This window comes from Triplophysa rosa, linkage group LG16, assembly GCF_024868665.1.
Source record: "Triplophysa rosa linkage group LG16, Trosa_1v2, whole genome shotgun sequence".
NCBI lineage: Eukaryota > Metazoa > Chordata > Actinopteri > Cypriniformes > Nemacheilidae > Triplophysa > Triplophysa rosa.
Genome location: NC_079905.1, coordinates 16,017,207 through 16,035,227, shown reverse-complemented (window position 1 = coordinate 16,035,227; position 18,021 = coordinate 16,017,207). Strand labels below are relative to the sequence as shown.

General features: G+C 40.2%; 1 long non-coding RNA gene across 1 annotated transcript in view; it reads right to left on the bottom strand.

The window, feature by feature from the left end:
- The window catches only part of LOC130567289 (uncharacterized), a 48,202-nt gene extending 39,955 nt beyond the window's left edge, over positions 1 to 8,247 (bottom strand). The window contains exons 1-2 of the long non-coding RNA XR_008964567.1: positions 8,158 to 8,247; positions 7,684 to 7,792 (exon numbers count right to left, since the gene is read on the bottom strand). This is a non-coding gene — a long non-coding RNA (uncharacterized LOC130567289). The remainder of the gene's footprint in view (positions 1 to 7,683; positions 7,793 to 8,157) is intronic.
- Positions 8,248 to 18,021: the final 9,774 nt, after the last annotated feature.

The window sequence follows — 18,021 nt, the reverse complement described above, 5'->3', positions numbered from 1 at the left end:
GTTTGGTTACCAACATCGTTCAAAACATCTTCTTTTGTGTTCTGCAGAAGTCATACAGGTTTATAACCACATGAGGGTGAGTAAATAATGACAGAATTTTCATTTTTGGGTGAACAATCACTTTAAATGGCGTAAGAAAACGTTAATTTTTCTTACGCCAATGGCAGTTTTATTCATGTTTTTATAAATTCACTTAATTTTGATCTTCTTTGTTTTCTGGCAACCGATCCTCTGTGGAAGACAAAAGCAGATATTTAGATGTATCTTTTTCTTAGTGGTTCTGCGTTCTGGGGTCAATGTTGTTTGGTTACCAGCATTCTTCAAAATATCTTATTTTGTGTTCTGCAGAAGAAAGTCATACGGGTTTCAAATGAGGGTGAATAAATGAAAACAACGACTTAAATGTCAGCCTTTTCTCACACATAACTGTTGTATAACTCCATAAGACTTGCAATATGCAGTTCAACTAAGCAGTTTTATGATACTCTTATTGTGCTTTTGCATCATTTTTTGAGGCTTAACAGCCCCAGTGCTCATTTATTTTAATTACACCGAAAGAGTGGCCAGGACGTTTATTAAAAAAGCACTTTTTTAATTCCGCTGCAGTCATACGAGTTCGGTCCTGCCAGTGTTATGGGTGATGGTCTTGGAGGCCTTGGGTTGCTCACAAGTAGCTGTCCCTTTAATATGCCTGAGGGCAAACATCTGGATCCAAATCTAAGATCTGACACACTTTAGATAGAAGAGGAATCAGGTCACGGTGACCCATACATGGCACGGTTCCAAATAAATAAAAAAGCACAAGCTCTGAAAAAGAGAGCAATTAGGCTACTAGGCTGAATATGTCTAGGGGACCGATATGGTTATTGAACCAATGCAAGCCATTCACTTGCACAGCTTGACATAAAAATGGTCTCATATTGAATTACATGGAGATCCGATATCACGGGGCTTAAAGGGAACAGTGCATTTAATTCCAGGCCAGACCTTCTTGTAGCCATGTAACAGTGTGGACCACGATTCGTGCAGCATTGTTAGAACACGCGGTGCTGTACTTGGCCCACTACGGCCCAGTAAATGATCTTATTGTATTAGTCTGCATGCTGTGCTGTCCATGCCAATCAGCCAAGTGAGCATGTCATCTGATATTCTCTTTACACGTGAGCTGTGCGCTCGGCACTTTTTTGCATTACAAAACAAAGCTCGGCTCTACTACGGTAACGTCACGAAAGGTTACGTCAATCAAAGCAGTGTAGAATAATTCATACCTGCGCAGTGCGATTCCACAGAGAACTTGTGCACATACACGCATACATTCCTTCAACACACACACACTTAACAACAGCAGTCAGCTCTGACTGCACAGAACACATAGTTGTGTGGAATAACTAGAAAAAAGTAGCAACGCTATTAACTTATCGCCATCTCTGTTTGCAACATAAAATTGCAGGCTACTTTATACACTTATATTTATGCAGATTGCAGTAAATGACATCAAACTGACATTTCAAAATGGTCTATGAAAACAGATTATAAATTATTATAAACATTGCTCAATAACTCATTTTTGTGTATTTAAACATTTAGCTTTAACTACATTTTTGTGTGGCTTTTTTTAACAAACGGTAAAATAAATTATACACACTAGCCTAATATATCTCATAAATAGTAGAGAAGGTAATTTATAGGCACCCGTAAAAGAAATACAGATTTGAGATTGCAGGATATAGAGGCAAAATAATATTACGATCTTACGGTCATTTAAAGGCCCACTGAAATTCCTTGAACACGCAGCATTATTTGATGTAATTTCAACTAAAGAACAAAGACAGCACAAAACATGTCAAGTAGTCCCTCCCTCTTGTGGACATGTTAAGTTTTCTCTGAATCGTTCCCTATAGTGTACTATGTGTCATTTACCATTTAGGACATATTAATATAAATATTTAAAAGTGGATGATTTTAAGCTCCGCTACAGAGTCTTTTGTAGTGAAGGGGGCGGGACGCTTCAGATTCTGAACAGCATTTGATTACAGTAATTGACAAAACGGTAAACTGTAGAATAACGTCATTACATTTTTTTGTAAGACTTAGGGCCAAATTTACAAAACGGCAAAAGAACTGCCATAATGTTTGCATCTGAAGAGGAAACTCCTCCAAATGGATATGCAATAAGGTCAGTCGCAAAAACAGCCGTGTCACAGCACTAATTTTCACTGTGTGTCTTTAGTAAATACTGACTGACTGTAGGGTTTTTTTACGCCAAAAGAGGGTTTGCACTGCTGCAAGCTTTTAGGAAATCTGGCCCTTATTTTTAATTCTTCCCCCGCAATTAACCAAATTGTCCGTCATTTATGAGACGCTTCCCTGCCATTGACGGAAATGTCCGTCAAACAGTGTTTTCCCTATTATACATTAGATTACCCATCTTATGATACAGTACAGCATTTATCGATCCAAAAGGAGCATAACCAACTATGTTTTGGCCGTCGTTCTGAATCAGATCTGTATTATGTTTTTGACCAAAATGCAATTATTTGTAATTTTAAAGAAAGAATTGAATCCAAATTTTGTGTTTATGAATTAGATTAAGGCCAAAACATGCTTAGGCCAAGACATTTTTACTAAACGAAAAAAAAATAGTTTTGATTTCATAGGGACTTTAAAAATAATATTTCCACAAATGACCTGCTGTTAAATATAAGAACCTTGACATTTTCAAAGCCTCCCCAACACTTATATTGTTCAACTCCTCTCCAAAACAAACCTTTAGAAAATCCCATCTGCTGTCAGCCTTCCAAGCTGTCCAAGGCCTTGACTTTGCAAACCCCTTGAAGGGTTACTAAGAAGGGAGGTGTCAGAGATACAGAGAGAAATCAGTACTTATATAAACCACAGGAATCTGTGGACAATACAACATTACCCTTGAGTATGACATCCGCCGCTCACAAACTCGAATGTGACATAGCTTATCTTATAGTCTTATCTAACCATGTTTACACTTTGGGGATTTTTACCTTGTAAAGTTCAGAGCGGGGGATAATGAACTGAGGTAGAACGTGGGTAGGAAAAAAGTAGGCCAGATAAACAGTGTTGCAGCAATAACATGTCTCATTACATCATGTTCATACATAATGTCATTTAAGGTTGCAGTATCCTGTTTGCATTTTTGAGCTCTAGTCTGCTTCTCTATAAAGCGAATGACTTAAGCCAAGATTTCCAATTGAAATGTCAAACGCAAGGACGCCTGTCACATCCAGTAAATATAGCGGGTGAAAAGCATCCCATCCAAAGAAAACAGCTATTAATATCAGTGGATGCGTGGAGAAGACTAGGGGGACGGATAGGAAAATCGGCTTGCGCTATATTCGCACTAATATAAATTAATAGCTGCTGGTGCAGGTCTCGCTGGAGTTATCAATGAGACTGAGCTGGTTTCTGTGGGGGTGTGAGACGTACGGAAAAGGGAGTCTGGCACCAGACGCTGTCTGTCTGCTCAGAGAGAGTGAGTTATGCCTCCAAGATATTCTTTCCCTGCAGCTATCTTTTATTCCAGAATATAATGGGGTTGTTAAATGTGAAACGGCTCGTCTTGAGCGACTACTATTTGTGTGGAGGAAGTCGACGTGACAATTAAAATGATTCATACTTGGCAGATATTGAGAATCATACGATATAAATAAAAAAGGGGATAAATAGGATCTACTGTAAATACATCCAAAGAGCGCAAGACTAAGACTGAAAGAGAGAGAGTGTATTTTTGAAAGCAAGTTAAAAAGCAGTTCCCCAACACTGGTCTGTTTCAAACAGTTTATGGTACACGACAAGGTCTGGATCTGATTGTCATGTGTGCCATCTGTGTGTGTTTCATTCTCTATTTCTCACATTCAAACAATGACGCATTGATGTAGAGAAGTCACTTTATGATACCCTCTTTGACTCGAGCCAAACACTCCGTGGTGACAATTATCCACGCATCTCGCATGAGCAAATCAGCAGATCTAATCTTCGACTCCTATCTCAATGGGCATGACCTCAAAGCAGAATGATGTCTCCTGGGGCGCTTACCGTAAGTCAAAGCAATCAGGTCTACTAAATTATTACAGAAACATGTAAAGTGACTCAACCGCCACGGACAACAGCCTGACGCCTAAAACAGGGCATCGGAGGGCATTGTGGGATGAAAAAACGTCAGAGTAATGACTATTTCCAGAGCGGAGTGACATGAAAACAGGCCTCGACAGATCAGGGGAGGTTCTGCTTTGTTGTTGGGTTACAGCAAAGGGTTATGGGAAGGGGGGGACACGGTGGAGGAGAAGGATCAAAACTGGAGCAAAGTCACACAAGCCAAGACAACCTCACTAGAGCGATCAAACAGTTTTCCTCCCTTACAACCACACACACATGTACACGGGCCGGTGTGAACTCCAGAAGCAGACATAATTAAAGTAGTGCTAGAAAGCCCAGAAGGCTGACAGGAGATCAGTGTTGCTATCTTGTTTTGAGAAGGAGAGAGAAAGCTCAGACGATTGTCTTATTGTTCATGAATAAGTCTGTCAGCTGCCGTTCCTGAACAAAGTCCAACACCCTCGCCTAAAAAGTTGATGTTTTAAAAGATACAAAGTAACGGTTTAATTTAACTTTGTTCCATATGGAACTTAACCCAAATGAATTTTTACTTCAGATAATTAATTGCAATGTTATTTGAAATAAGTACAAACCATTCTAAACTAATTTTCTTTTCAAGGAAAAACACAAATGTGTTATAATATTTGTCCACTGTAGTTTGACAAACAGTGGAATATATGTTTATGTCTATATTACAACACTAAACAGTGGCAGATTTAATTTTTTTTCCACTTTTATCTCTTTTTACTTGGACCACAATCAAGCAGATGTTTTATTTCTCTGCATCAAAACTTTTCAAAACAAATCGCATACAATTGAATAATACAAAACTTTGTGGATGTAATCAAACGTGCAAATATATTTTTGTCATCAGTTTAAGTCCTCACATAACTTTTTAACACCGTGTCTAAACTGGAGGGCGACCCGGGGGGGAAGGGACACGACAATGGCTTGTTCTTAATTGGCATGTCGGGTCCCGTCACACCGCATCCAGTGTGGACAAAATCTAAAATGATAATGGGTTCTAATGCATTCTATTGTCTTTTATCATGTCTTGTTTGCTCCACGCCGTGCCGCGTCCTGTGTAGACACTGTGTAACAAAGATTCTGCTTGACTGTACAATTTTACTCACTGCACATAAATGATTATTAAATTTCCCCCCAAAAATACAAATGACTCTTGTTAAAGAGTACATAACTAGGGATTTTTAAGGTCCTTCTTTGGTTTATGGAGTGTCCAACAACAAGTTTATGTACATAGAAGGTGTAAAAACACTATTATTTTGTAATAATAGGCAGTTATTCTTACCTTACTTCTTGACTGACTCTCACATGATTCGTTCCGCTATTCATCTGTCTAATCCCCTCCTTTCCGCTAGCCTAGTCTGATGTGATTGGTCAGATGGTCTAGTCTGCTGTGATTGGTCTACCATGAATGAGGCTCACTGGCTACAGTGTTTGGGGGAGAAGAGTGAAGTTTTCGCAGGCAGTCCTAGCAAAACGTAGGCGGGGACTATATGTAGTGAGGTACAAACACGGCGGTTCACGAATCGGACTACAGATGACTCATTTGCGTGATTCAAAGTCGACTCCTTTTTTTCCAAGCCAATAACTTTGTTATTTGTTCACCTTTGGATTTACAGCTTGGCAGACTGCTCACTTTCAAACACGGCAACATGACACACTGCATGAAATGTCATTTTCATGATCTAATGTTATGTACTCTTTAAACACAATTGTTGTTAAATTTAAACCTCTTTTCGCCTCTTACTCAGAAAATGAACCTAATCTCTTCTACTGAAAGTCAGAGTTCAATCGAACATATTATTGCACGGCGCTCTCGAATACTTGATTCTGATTGGCCACTCGCAACATTCCAAGATCTGATATGTAAGGGATAATGTACAGGCAGCCGGTTGTTATTGTTCAATAACTTGTAAGAATAAACCCCGACAGTGTGACCAGGACCTGATGCGAAGCGTAGCGGAGGGACTTGTACCACACTGAAGGGGTTTATTCAGCGATAATCTCTACATTTTCCTGTTTATTACACTGCTACTTACCTCATAAGTAAGTTATTGAACATGAAATATTGATTTGAAATATTTTATTACTGCAGACTTTCCGCGAGGAAAACACGTTTACTTTCGTTTTAAGGTAAAATCGACACATAAACAAGCAATTTGGTTGAATCATTTGTAAATATATTGTCATATATGTTATTAAAGGACATATTTATATTTAATTTTTGTGTAATATTAAACTGTGCCTTTAAAAATGATTTGCAGTAGTAGTGTTTTTAGTTTTGAGCGGTTGTTATCTGGAAATATCACATCTCTTTACAACAAGACGCACAAAACCGTGTTTTAAAAAAAATTCTTGAGCACTTTTTAAACACCAGCGTCTTTTTCTGCAGCTCAGAGCGTCTTTCGAGGTCGAAAAAGTTAAACTTTTCAGTAAAAAAACGCCCTACATCAAGCTCCTTTTTCACAGCAAACCAATGACAGACCTGTCATTTCCATAACAACATGCGAGTAACGTGATTGGTCGAGAAGGCTCAAGCTTGAAAAAATAAAATGGCGGCCGAAATACCCGTTGGAGCATAGTTTTGTATAAATGTAAGTTTTATTTTCACTTTCAATAACTTTTTATTGCATTTCTAGTGAGAAATTAGTATTTTAGTTTTTAAATTTGTGATTGGTTATAGCAAAGACGCTCTCTGTTTATAATTCAAATAGACTTCCGTTACGCTGCCTATGAAGCCTGCTCCGTTCGTGCACAAATGCTATCTTTGAACATTGTCGGCTGCTATTTGTAACCACAACGCTGCGAGCGTCTATTTTTTTTTTTAACGCCATTGTCAACTTTTTCTTGTCAAAAAAGAAGTCAAGTGTGAACACGGTTTTAATTGTGTTTGTATATCAAGCGGTGCAGGATGAGTTACACCCCCAATACGTTAAAAGCAACTCTAATGGGTACTGCTTTAAAAAGCAACACTGATAAATGTCACTGTCCTTCCGAAACCTCAGATGTCCAAATTCGCTGTTTTTCAGAAAATGGAAAAAACACTACTTTTTAATGGTTAAATACTGTCTTGTCAAAGTCGACAATGACTTTTTCCTTTTTATTGTTTAGATTTGCCTAGTGACAAACAAAAAAGGTGACTAATAATAATGATTTATGGCAAGAAATAAAAATGACAAAATATGACGATACAAGGTTTCAGAAGGACAGCAACGATATACAACAATCTGCAAAATACAACAATGACTATCTACAACATTCACCACGTGTCTTATTCTGATGTAACGTTAAGATGTTTACCTTTTGGCTGGTTCCTAACTTTATCGCTTACATCACGTTAGGAGAATGACTGCTTTTTCCTTTTCTAAATAATGTGAATTGTGTGTGTGTGGAAGCAGGGATAAAAATGAGCTGTATTGTGGCAGGCAGGGCTGGGGGCTGTGTAATGCAGATCGGTGTGGTGTTTGGCCTCCTGCGGGGGCTGACGGGAGGAAACAGCTGGAGGAACCAGAGAGAAAGAGAAAAACATACCAATGCTCGGAGCTTCCTGGAGAACAACATGCACGCTCCAAAGCAACAGTCCTGCAGTACACACAGCCCCTTTTCTCTTCTCGTCTTGTCTTCTTTCGTATCCATTCTCCTTTGAAAGAAAAATAAATAATTAGATGGCTTTAATATCTCATTTGTTTCTCCTATAGGCAACAATACAATTATATTTAAGTCAGTCGCCTGCTTCTCAGATTTTTCCCCAATAACCTTACATGTGTTTCTATTTTGAGTCTCAGGGGAGATTTTAACAATGTCTCACACTGTGTTCAGATATAGACTCAAACACTGCTCACCAAATGCTTTGACCAAATGATCTAAGCTATGCTAGCCAAATTATTTATATTAACTCTCTCTTCGGTATGTCACTAACTGTCTGACTGGTGTCTATTTCTTTGTCGTAATTTTAAAAGAAACATTTGAGACAAATTAGTACTTAAATGAAGCATAACTGATTACCCCATTACGTTTCCTGAGCTACAACGGAACAATCTCTAAAAAATAAATGAATTCCTCCAGGCTTTCTCGTCTTTTCCCAGCATGTCTCCGAACTTCTCCTTCGGCTTAACTTCTGTTTATCTGCCCTCACACTGTTATTTTATCTTTGCTCTCAGTGCACGGTGCACAGATCTGGAGGGAGGGAGGTCAGCGAGTTTTTCTGCGCTAATGTTGCTGTCATAAATGTTTCCCTCACAGCAACGCTGAGGATGTACAGCACTGCAGATCATGGTGTCTGCTTTCAAAACATGTCTTGAATCAGGCCACAAGGTCAACGCTGTGTGTCTAGGTGTGAAGGTGTAAAGAGACCAAAACCATGCCCGTCCCTAACACTGTTGCCATCAATAAAAACACAGCAAATTTAATACCAGCAACACCTGTGAACTATTCCTTTCATTTAAACATGTAAAAAAAGATTTAAAAGTCCAATGTTTGCAATTTAGCGGCATCTAGTGGTGAGGTTGCGAATTGCAACCAATGGCTCACTCCACCCTACGGTGGCTGACACAGAACTAAGATGTCCCACGGTGCTGGTGCACTCAGGGTGTGTCCGAATCCACTTTTGCTAGTTTAACGATGGGAAACGGGTTGTCCCGATTCTCTTAATGAGTAATGGGTGTTTTTTGGGCGTAACGTGCAGTAAACCAATTAGGGTCTCATTCCCTTTAAAAGCCAGTTGCTCTCGCGCCCTGGCGGATTCGCTATTTACACGGCAGAATTTGCAAGAGCAAATACTGGATGCTTCTCCAGAGAGGAAACGCATCTGCTCGTGCGTGAGGTTCAAGCGTGCAAGCAGACCATCTAAAGGACAAGCCGGATTTTTATCTTTATGTACACAATAATAATATTTTACATTAGGGTTGTTCCGATAGACGATACTATCGTCGCATTGCACATTTCTTCATGCACGAAAGCTTGCAATGCACGCGGCTTAGGCTTTTCTATATAATGTGCGAGCTTTGAGTTTTCAGTGCACGAGAGAGCTTGGCGCGGCTCGGACTTTTCCTCTCTCCAGAGAGTTTATAATGTGCGAGCTTTGAGTTTTCAGTGCACGAGAGAGCTTGTGATGCGCGCGGCTCAGACTTTTCCTCGCGCCAGAGAGTTTATAATGTGCGAGCTTTGAGTTTTCAGTGCACGAGAGAGCTTGTGATGCTCGCGGCTCGCTTTGAGTTTTCAGTGCACGAGAGAGCTTGTGATGCGCGCGGCTCGGGCTTTTCCTCGCAGGAATTTGCTATGCGCGTGAGGGTTTAAAACCACCGCACGAGTTGTTCCTGTTTGGCAGTCAAGTAATAACAGCGCATCAATGACGCATTTGGATGAATGATATTGACTTATAGCAATAGTTTATTTTCTCTTGTTTAAAAGGTTGCGGTGGTAAGTAACAATGTTGCCAACTGCACTGAATTTAAACTCTGATAGAATGTTAATTGCAGTCACACATGAGCATTTTCTAGACACGTAAGCTTCTGTTTTTGTCCACAAATCCAGCTTGTCATAGATAAATGCGTAATTGCCCCTCGATACTATCGTGTATCGGCGATCCACAGGCTGGCGACAGAACGATCTGATTATATTGAATATCGCCCAACACTATTTTACATTGTACTGCGCTATTATCTGTGTAATAAGTGAAGTGAAAGTGCGTTGTGGACCCGTCCAGAGGCGCATTTTCTACTAACGCGCTCTTTATATAACAAAAAATACTCCATAGTCTATTTTCAGTTCCTCAAAATAGCAACGCGCCAACAATGCGCCTGAAAACACCGCTTTTTTAGACCAACACGCCCATGGGCGCACAAATGAGTGCAAATGCATTTGCTATTTAAACAACGCAGCGCAGGACGGGAAAATGAGAACTGCGTCAGGCTGAAACTAGCAAAAACACTTGCGCTGCGTTACGCCGGGTGTAAAATAGGGCCCAAGATGTTTACAAAACGTGCTCTGTAGAGCAGTTTGTCCGTTTAGGGCTACTGTAGAAACAATATGGTGAATTCCATGCAAGGAGACTTGCGGTGTATGTAGATAGAAATAGCTCATTCTAAGATAATAAAAACATAACGCTTCATTATGTAAGGTCTTTAATACGCCTCTGAACACATAGTTATGTATATTATAGTGCATTCATGTCAATATATCCTCAAAAAATATATACACAGCACCTTTAAAAAATAAAATAAAACCGAAAACCGAAATGCCTCTGGACCAGTGTTTACATCTTGTGAACTGGTCTATATGGTATTCAAATATTGCTATATATTTATATATAAATATTCTTAATTGCTAGAAAGAACTGGCATGATTTGGCTTTGGACTGCTTGTCTGTAAATGATTCCTCAGAGAGGAAGATGACGATGAGGTTGGAGCGCATGTCCTGGTGTGACAGTCCCTCACCGCCGCCTCTTGGGGCCAACATCACACCACATAGATGCAGCCATCTAAATCAATCTAATCACCACCAGATTGCTACTTAATTTGCGTCCCACAAGCAGGAGCACAAACCCCCGCTCCTTCTCTGCCCGAGCAACCCCTGTGAATCAAATGTAGACTGTGACATGCCAGACCCCGAAGCAGAACCAGCCCACCGTCCTAAGGGAGAAACTTCGACAGACCAGTGGACATAGCGGCACGCAATAATAAATCTGTTGAGGGAAAGACCACCGTTTGACGTCTGTTCTGCGTGTTTTGGCACAATCTCTCTGAATTAATTTACGACATTTTATTTTTAAATTCCTTTATCGCACAAACGTCATCCAGCTATAGAAATAAACTTCTTCCTGAGTTGAAAACCAGGTCAGAGTAAACTACACTGAAGAAATGCTTGAATATAAACAGGATTTGAAATAAAAGCCCTCAAACGGCCCGTGTTTTCTTTAGGACTGTGTGGAAAAGTGGATGTAGGAGCTTTGTGTCGTTTTGACTTTACTTTCGTGCTGTTGTTGGTGATACAGTTGCCTCTCCCCCATAAGCCTCCTCTCGCCATCTCTGTACAGTCAGCATGGTAAACACATTGTTGCCGGGGGCAACCAAGCTGGTAACTCGGTGGGTGTGTTTTTGCACGCATGACTGACAGTGACTCGTCTTCCTCCCACAATTCCTCTGTTCCTGCCACTCACACAATGCTAATATGGACGGATCACTCTAAATGCAGACGCAACAGTTACGCCCCCGTTCCGAAAACAGGACAAACGTAAACAAGCCATTTCACAGTGTAAACTCTACACACGCTCGTATAAACACAGATACATCACACTATAGACAGAATACACAAGAGTGTGAGTAAACATTGTCAGTTGTGCAAGGTCAGAGACAACTATGGTGCACTGAAAATGTGAAACTTTTCATTTATCAATCTATCATATCAACTCCACAACACTTTTATTTCAGCCTTTTAAAGGAAGAGTTCACCCAAAAATGAAAATTCTGTCATCATTTACTCACCTTCGAGTTGTTTCAAATCTGTATAATTTTCTTTGTTTTGATGATCACAGAGAAAGATATTTGGATTGGAATGATTGTAACCAAACATTCTTGGCCACCATTGACTAACATAGTAGGAAAAATTGCTTTATAAATTTCTATTGAACACAAAAAAAGATAGTTTGGAGAATGTAGGAGACATACCGTTCTGGGGCACTTTTGACTACCATTGTCATTTTCCCTACCCTCATGTTCAAAACCTGTATGACTTCTGCAGAACACAGAAGAAGATATTTTGAAGAATATTGGGTGGTACCTATGATGTAAATGATGACAATTTTCATTTTGGGGTGAACTACCCTTTTAATCTGGAGAACCAACCCACCATCCAACATTGCATTATCAAATCTATTAGTTGTGGAGCACAAAAATAGACATATATGGCATCTTTGGAAAGGTTAGAACCTCAGCTTTCTTACTAGTCCAAACAAATGAGACCTTTTTCATTTATTTTTATTTACTCCAATGTATATGGTTAGGGCACTCTTTTAAATTCCTGTAAAGGACGCAAAATATGCTTCAGAGCTTTGGGTTAAAGGATAAGTGAATGTGTTAGCTAGAAGTTATTTGCAGCAAATTTCTAATTGTATATTAATATTTTCAACTTAGTTGCTTAACTAAGTTGGCTAATTTACTTTCGTAAACTCACAATATGCTTTTTGAATGAATCAACAAACAAGGGCAGCGCTCTTAAAAGTAAAGTTTCTTCACAATGCCATAGAAGAACCTTTTTTTGCCTAATGGTTCCATAAAGAACATCCAAAGAACCTTTCTGTTTCAAAAAAGGTTCTTTGTGGTGAAAAAAAAGATTATAAAAAAAGGTAAGAAAGAGAGGGTTCTTTAAAGAACCATTGACTGAATGGTTCTTTGTGGAACCAAAAATGGTCCTTCTGTGGCATCACTGCGATGAACCTTTCAAGCACCTTTATTTTAAGAGTGTGCCCTCCTTTACCCAAAGCATAGAATTTGAATCAAACCTTGTAAAAATGAATCAGTTACTGATCACACAAAGTAAAGTGAAGCCTACGCTTATGAGGAACAGCCAGATGACGTAAAAGCTTGAGTGCTCCATTTTGTCTCGAGTCAGTGATCATTTATGTACAACTGACATATGGACACTTTATACATTGATGTACGGTTCAGTGGGCTTAATTCTTAGCTGCAAGCAGACAAAAATAGAGGACCATACCAGACCCATTAGGACATAAAACACTGTGCCATGTGTCAGTCAATCCATCAGAGATCTTCCAGGGGGTCTTAAGGCCTGTCACCACAAAACTCATTTCAAATGTCTCTTTGGCTTTAACCAATTCTCTTTGAAATGGTATTTCTAACATTCCAGTGGTTGAAATGAGCTTGTCATGAGTTCCCAGTTTTGTTCTCGATGTCTAATCTATACTTAATGCCCTTTCTAACTCTGGCCACAGACCCTGAAAGGTTGAATAAGCTTTTGGGTCAATGGGAATCGGTAGAGAACAAGTCTGGAATGACAACACACACGTTTGATGTGAAGTGTCACTAGTCATGAATGTCTCAGGCCCAGCGCTGTGATTCATTATTTGATAAATATTTAAGCTCAATAACACTCTGCAGTTATGATCAATGTAAACAGCTGTCCAGCCTACGTAGACCTAAACCTGGGTCAAACATCATAAGATGTGCTCTCAACTCCCTGCTGAAGGTTCTAGCTTACACCAGCATGAATTTTCTTGGATTACTGGTTTGGTGCTGGTTTTACCATCAAACAATGTCTGGTGAACCAGCATGGTCTTTCTTGTGAAGCTTCTGGAGACCAAGGGAGTCTTGCTGGTTAGGTTTGTTAAAGGGATAGTTGACCGAAAAGCAAATATTTTTTTATGGTTTATTCACCCTCATGTCATTTCAAATCTGATATTGTGAGGAATGTTGAATGTTGGAACCAAACACCACTGGCCCCCATTGACTTCCATTGTATGAACACAAAACCACCAAGACATTTCGCAGAATACCTTCTTTTCTGTTCTTTACATTTAACATTTTTGAACGGCAGAAGACTGAATAAATGATGCCTGAATCTTCATTACTCGGTGAACTGTCTCTTTAAGAAGTCTGGACGGGATTGTGCTCAAAACCGCTGAATACCTCAAGTGCCCCGCACCTGCTTGGAAAGCGAGTTTTCTTCTTGAAACATCCTTTGATTATACATCGCCACATCTTCTGTTTGTCCCTCACTGTCCCTAGCCCCCCAGGTGAGACTCACTACACTAAATGTGATTTCATTTATTGTTCCATTTGGTTGTTGCCATAGAAACCCCGACAATAACAGCACGCGGATCTACATGTGGCTTTGTGTATGCCAGTTGTCGCCGAGGCATCATGGTGGGGAAAAACAGGAGGCCATTGTTAGCAGCCCTAGGGAGTGGAATTGACATTTGCTTTCGCAGGATCCACTCTTACCCCATTATAACAAGATCCATGGCAGAGTGCCTCTACACAATACTACCCTCGCTTCTATTGAAGGTTTGTTGTCCAGGAGTGATTCATCACCAACACCGTGGGGACTCAGTAGGTGTGAGGTGGACAAAGCTAAGCAGGACACAGCCTTGAAAACCAAAAAAAACTCACAAGGCTAGGAAAAGCAAGGATTCCCAAAGAGAACGTAATTGGAGGGGTAGTCAATGTACATATACTGTACGGTTGGTCTGGTCTACTTTCCGACAGATGTCTTGGCTGCATGCCGTAGGGTAATTTCTCAGTTGCGAAGGTGTGTGTGTGTCTTCACATGGGCATCATTACAGTTTGGGTCACTGGAGAGAGAAGCGAAGGGGCTGTTTTTGAACATACTGATTGACACTGCTCAGGAAGACCACCTTTATTCACATCTGACTCGAAGATCTCATCTCTGCCTGCCGTCCGGACTAACAAGATGTAACAGGAAGAAAATCAAGACTCCAGGAAGACAAGAATGATGTCACACGGTGATTGAAACTCCGAAATCTGGAAATGATTTGACGACGAAGTACTGTACAACGTGTTCCTGTACAGAGAAACTGGTCGAACATGGTGCTAGCAACACCATGATCAAGGGTTCGAATGCCAGGAAACACACAAATTCAGTGTAATTTGGAATTTGGATAAAAGCATCTAAGTGTTTAAGTGTACACGTAAACAATGATTTATAGCATAAATTATATTAATAAACCTGATGGAGATCATTTGTATTACAGGAATCATTGTTAATTATTTTAAAATTATTCTGATTGAAATAGTCATAGGATATTAAATTCCCTTATTAGGAAATTGGCACAAATGATTTGGCACATCCTTACATTTTTAATAAACCCTTCTGACAAAAATGCTTTTGTTGAAATGAGATCAAAGAAAACGAATAGTCTTTGTAAACGTGGAATTGCGTTTTGGGGTATGTTAATGTAGGTGAGTCAAGGTCTGCTGGTAGTCAAAGTAAAAAAACGGAACCACATAGACACACACTTCACACGTTGACCCCCAGAGGAACACACAAAACACACTTATCACACACCATCCATCTCCAGACACTTCACAGTTGGTTTAGGCCACTATCCAACATTCGCCATTCCTGTCACTCTTTGAGTTTCATTCTGTTGCCATGACAACAGTTTTGGATGGCTTAGACCCCCAGTGTGCAAGCATCGGGTAGGTGACCCTCTCCTGTCAGGGGTCACTCTCACTACGGATGGTAACTAAAAATGGAAAATTAAGCCACAGACAGGCGTGCTTGAGAGTGAGAGAGAGACAGGTGTCCTTGAGAGTGAGACAGGTATCAGGTACTGTATCTCTATCAGGAGCTTGATCATTTTAGGTTGACAGGTACGCAAACAGCCACATACCTGGCACGTCCACAGACTGAAGCATCCAATACATACTGTACAGCACACTACACAATACGAAACCGGCTAATTGGCTGCTGTTACGATTTTTCAGAATAAAGGAGAACAGAAGAGTTTCAAAGAAACAGGAGTCACATGATCCACCAAAGCTTGAATGGTTCATAATAGCGCATCTTGGAAAGATACTCAAGAGTTTTATTTTAGAAACGTAAAAGCATTACGTAAACTAAATCTCTGTCATGGCTCTGCTTCCTTAGTCATGTTTTTCTTGGTCCTGTAGCAGAGCCATGACAAAGTCTTTGGTTATGTGTGGAGAGAAACATGTTATTGTCCGTTTGACAATAATATACGTTCTCTCCAGTGTCTTGTCATTGACCCCATTCCTCTCGTTTCCTCGTTATCTTTCCCTGAGTGTTTAATGTCCCACACCTGCCCCATGTCTTTATCCCTCGTTTGTCTTCCCTATATATACCCTCTTGTTTCTTTGTCCTGTGCTCTTGTATTGCGTGAACTGCGTTGTGTTGGATGGTGTTGTATTCTTGTTCGTGCGTTTACCCGTGTTCCTGATCATGTTTTGTGAGTTTTGTGCCTGATATTATTTAAGACGTTTGGTCGTGTCCTTGAGTTTAGTTATTTGTCTTGTTTTCATTTTGCCCCCTCGTGGGAAGTCTTTTGTTTTATATTTATTCCTTAGTTCTGTTTTCCCCCATTGTGGGTGTTTTTTGTTCTGTTTTGTTGTTAATAAATATATCTGTTAACCCCTTCACTGCCGTTGCCTGCATTTGGGTTCTTCCACGCCCTGACCGTGACAATCTCCTTACACAACTCTATATTCTATAAAAGTCAGTTTACAAAAGTTGGGTCGCTTGGCAGCCCTGTTTGCTATGCCTCCGGGCAGCTATTTTAGTCATAGCAAGACCACAGTCCTACTTCAACGTGGGACGACTGATATTTCTGAAATCACTGGCAAAAATGATACTTCACCCAAAAATGAAAATTCTGTGATCATTTACTCACCAGCAGATTGTTTCAAACCTCTATAAATTTGTTCAGAAAATGTCAGATCTCATCCCCCAATGACTCCCATTGTATTTATTTTTCCTACTAGGGCAGTAAATGGTGGGTGAGATCTGACATTCTTCCAAATTTCTTCCTGTGTGTTCAGCAAAACAAAGAAATTCATACAGTAGTAAATGATGACAGAATTTTCATTTTTGGGTGAACTATCCCCCTTTAATGGCTTCAGTAAAAACACAAAACCATATTTACATTCACTGTGATACTTTTTATTCAACCCACCCAGGGCTCTACCTTTCAAATCGCAGGTTATTACAAACCTCACGGATTGATTTCCCACAGCATGTTAATTACATAGCACCTCATATATTTGCTAGAGCACACAGGTGGTGGACGGCCTCTTTATTACTGAGGGACTTTGCTAAAACAGGGAAAGGTTCGTGTCTGTCTCACTGAGAGGCTCGCGTGCCGTAAAACAGACATTTATACGAGCGGGTTATTGAACTCTTGTCATCAGATGACTCTGGGTGCCAGCTGTCTCTCTTCTCACCTTAGTGTGGACAGGTGTGGGGCCACCTGCCACGCACCTGCTCCTCGCACTGGCCTGCTGTGCAGGTGCACTAGTCGTGGATGAGAAAGGCTTATTTACTTTCACTGACTCTCTCTCTCTCTCTCTATCTCTCTCTTTCTCTCTCTGTCTGTCACCTTGTCTGGTTATTGCTCTAGTTGGACAATATCCATCATGTTTGATGTTGCCGTTATATCATATTGACATCTACATTATGTGTGTGTGTGGGGGGGCAGAATCAGACGCAACAAACACATATCTCTACACTCACACATACATACAGAAACACATATGTCAGTCTATCACACACGTATCTCCCAGGCCGCCCCTCACAGATGTTCAGCTACACTGTGTTCTGTGTAGACGATGGTGCTGTGAGAGTCCTGGTCTTTGACAGGGTCATTCAGATGAGAAGGACAGGTCAAGCTGGAACTTAGCAGCTGACATGAACCTTCTGCGTGGTTTTTTTACTCATAAAACACCTGTGAGACTGAGAGCTCTCACATGACATCTGTAACACCTGGTAAATTGTGTGATATACACTGCGGGTTAAAGGAAATTCTGTCTTCATGTACTCACCCTCGAGCTGTTCCAAATTTGTATACATGTCTTTGTTATGATGAACTAAGAGAAAGATATTTGGACGAATGCTTGTAACCAAACCGTTCTTGACTCCCATAGTAGGAAAAATTACTTTATAAATATTCTTAGTTCTGTTGAACACAAAAGAAGATAATTGGAAGAATGTAGGAAAGCAAACCCTCCTGGGGCACTTTTGACCACCATTCTCCTTTTTTCTACTATAGTAGTCAATGGTGGACAAGAACTGTTAGGTTACAAGCATTCGTCCGAATATCTTTCTCTGTGTTCATCAGAACAAACAAATTTATACAGATTTGTAACAACTCGAGGTTG